The following is a 3962-nucleotide window of genomic DNA, read 5'->3' as shown; positions in this document are numbered from 1 at the left end:
ATATTGTACTCTCTACGGTGGTATGTCGAGTTTGTTTTGCAGAGCCGGACACTATTCTTGTGTTCAAAATCTTCTATGGAGTATTCGGAGGAGGAACCCGCCTTGCAATGCCGAAGACAATCTGCGCACCGGACTCATCATCATTGAAGCCTGGTTCAGGGTCTACTGAGGGAGTCCTGGATTAGGGGATCCTCGGACAGCCGGACTATATCCTTTGGCCGGATGGTTGGACTATGAAGATACAAGATTGAAGACTTCGTCCCGTGTCCGGGTGGGACTCTCCTTTGCGTGGAAGGCAAGCTTGGCGATTCGGATATGTAGATCTCTTCCCTAGCCCCTCCAGTGTCTATATAAACCGGAGGGTTTTAGTCCGTAGGACAACAACAATCATACCATAGGCTAGCTTCTAGGGTTTAGCCTCTCCGATCTCGTGGTAGATCAACTCTTGTAATACTCATATCATCAAGATCAATCAAGCACGAAGTAGGGTATTACCTCCATCGAGAGGGCCCGAACCTGGGTAAACATTGTGTTCCCCGCCTCCTGTTACCATCCGCCTTAGATGCACAGTTCGGGACCCCCTACCCGAGATCCGCGGGTTTCGACACCGACACCGAGTACTGGGAATAGCGGGGTTTCTGCTGAGCTACAGAGTTGTACTTAACCTTTCTATACTTCCTTTTGCGGTTCTCTGTCTGCTGCTGCTTGCCTTCAATCATGAGGGGCATGTCTGCCAGCTCTTGGTAGTTGGTGAATGTTTCCACCATCAACTGCATATCAGCTCATCATTCAGTCCTTCAAGAAACTTTTCCCGCTTCGCGGCATCTGTGGCCACATCATCTGGGGCGTAGCGCGCTAACTTGCTGAACTCATCCACGTACTGCGCCATTGTATGATTTCCCTGGCATAAGTTGCGGAACTCACACTTCTTCATACTCATGGCTCCAGCTGAGACATGTGTAGTGCGGACGGCCCGCTGAAACTGATCCCAAGTAACATTGGCCATGGGGAAAGTGGCGGTGTAGTTCTCCCACCATGAGGCTGCGGGTCCATCAAGTTGATGTGCGGCAAAGTGCACCTTCTCAGCATCTGTGCAACCTGCGGTGGTCAGCTCCCTTCCAATCTTGTGGAGCCAGTCATCTGCAACAATCGGCTCAGCGCTGCTAGAGAACACCGACGGATTCAAACTTAGGAAATAGGCTAAGTTGTCAACTGGGGGGTGGTGGTGGGTTGTTGTTGTTGTTGCCTTGGTTTTGGACAAGCAACTGCATCAAGGCATTCTGCTGTTGAATCAACTGAGTGCGCACCGGCGGGAACATGAATCTGGGGTCACGCCTCGGAGGCATCTAATAGGTTTAGAGGGGTGAGGACAGAATAGAATAGGGTCTAAAGAGATATTTCACTACCCATATGCACATGAGACAAACATATTCAATTCACACCACTAAATTCAAACAAGATTCATAGCATCGAGCTAAGCTACTATTACAAAAACTCGCAATGATCTCTAACTACTTGGAAGAATAGTAATAGTAATATGGTGGTCAACTAGAAATTTTGATCGGTGGAAGACTCTATAATATCCACTCCAGCTTCGTCTTCAAAGTCATCACTGCCTTCATCATCGCTGTCGGGGTGTATGTCTGTGTCATGTAGTATGATGTAGTCTACAGAGCAAATGTCCACTTCAGGCTCGGGCTTCACCACGGGTATTCCTAGCTTCATCTTCAGGTCTTCATTCCACTCAAGTAGTACAACAATTTCTTCTTCATATTCATCACGTGTAGCCTTGAGTTCCTCTTCAAGTTCCATATTCCGGGACATCACCTTCTTTGTATCTATCATGTTAACGCACATCTGGTTCTCATAACGACGAATGTGCTGGTTCAAATCCTGTATGTAGGCTGCAATAGATCTGTCCTTCCTGGTGCGAATCATCTCGCATTGCTCATCTCGGCGTCCACATATCTGGTAGGTGGTGTCTTTAAGATCCTTATTGTACACCTCGCCTATGGGTCCAATGGTGATGTGGGCGGCCATGCTCTTCCCTAAATTCCAGGTTGATGCATCAAAGGAAAACTCGATGGGCTCGGTAAATGGTGCAAAAGTCCTTCTTGGAACACAAACTTGAATCGTCTAGCGCTCCTCTTCTGGTATAGTGGCGGTGTGTACCGGTGAAAGTTGCTATGCCGATGTTCAGGTACCTAGTGACTTCCTTCAAGTGTTGTCCGGAAGGGGTGTCGTCATCCGGTTGAGTGAACTTGTTCCTTGGGTCCGACTTCTATAGTGTAGAAATAGAGAAGAGTTAGAAATGAGTAGAGAAGAGTATCATGTGGCTTTTCATAGTGGTCGCATCCTACAGTCAGCGTGTCCTCTGATACCATCTTGTAGCGACCCGATCCTAATGGACCGAATTCTCTGTGCTTAAGTGTCACCCCTGGATCGGTACTGCTGACACACACACATAGTACTTGAGGATTTATAAGAGTTCAACCACACACTTATTACATCGAGTGTCTCATAAAGAGTACTTATTACAATAATATGGCTGAAGGCCATCTAAATAACTGCAGAAGCTTCGAAGATAAATGTGTCCATCCAACTCCACGGCAAAACTGAGTGCACGGCAACAACCTATCGCACCTTACTCTTCGTCTGAAAATTTTGCAACATGATATGTTGCAGCCATGTAGGTCAGCACATGGAATATGCTGGCAAGATCACACTATAGATCAATGATGAACAAAAAAATCTATCACTACATGCATATTTGGCTGGTGAAGGCTCTAAGTTTAACATTTGCACAAGGCTGATTTTTCCCTACAACAAAGGAATAGATTTTATTTAACTACTAAGTTTATGCCATTATTGAGAAGGTTCCCCCAACTCAATCCCAAAATAATATTAATAAACCAACAAATTCATTAAGTAAAGTGATGAGATCAATCATAATTCAAATACCAGATACTCAAGATGTCCATAACCGGGGACACGGCTAACCATGATTAGTTTCTACACTCTGTAGAGGTTTGCGCACTTTTCCCCGCAAGACTCGACCACATCCATTATCAGAAGATCGAGACATAGTCTTTCTGAAGAATTAACTCTTTACTCTGGGTAGACAGTACCACCTACTTTCCTCTACATCTGCAAGCCTACCACTAATATGTCTCCAACGTATCTATATTTTTTGATTGTTCCATGCTACTATATTATGTGTTCTAGATGTTTAATGGGCTTTAATTTACCTTTCTATATTATTTTTGGGACTAACATACTAACCAAAGGCCCAGTGCAAATTGCTATTTTTTGCCTATTTCAGTGTTTCGCAGAAAAGGAATATCAAACGGAATCCAAACGGAATGAAACCTTCGGGAGAATTATTTTTGGAACAAATGTGATCCAGGAGACTTGGAGTGGCCGTCAATAAAGAAGCGAGGAGGCCACGAGGCAGGGGGCGCACCCAGGGGGGCAGGCGCGCCCCCCACCCTCATGGGCCCCTCGCAGCTCCACCGACGTACTTCTTCCTCCTATATATACCCATATACCCCGAAAACATCCAGGAGCACCACGAAACCCTATTTCCACCGCCGCAACCTTCTGTATGCAAGAGATCCCATCTTGGGGCCTTTTCCAGAGCTCCGCCAGAGTGGGAATCCATCATTCCGATGATGGTGAGTAGTTACCACAGACCTTGGGTCCATAGTTATTAGCTATATGGCTTCTTCTCTCTCTCTATGGATCACAATACAAAGTCCTCGTCGATATTATTGGAGATCTATTCGATGTAATTCTTTTTGCGGTGTGTTTGTCGAGATCCGATGAATTGTGGGTTTATGATCAAGATTATCTATGAACAATATTTGATTCTTCTCTGAAATCTTTTATGTATGATTTTTTATCTTTGACCTACTTATGCTATCTTGAGAGAAGCCACTAGTGAAACCTATGGCCCCCGGGTC

This window comes from Triticum aestivum, chromosome 2A (assembly GCF_018294505.1).
Source record: "Triticum aestivum cultivar Chinese Spring chromosome 2A, IWGSC CS RefSeq v2.1, whole genome shotgun sequence".
Classification (NCBI taxonomy): domain Eukaryota; kingdom Viridiplantae; phylum Streptophyta; class Magnoliopsida; order Poales; family Poaceae; genus Triticum; species Triticum aestivum.
This window is presented reverse-complemented; position numbering follows the sequence as displayed.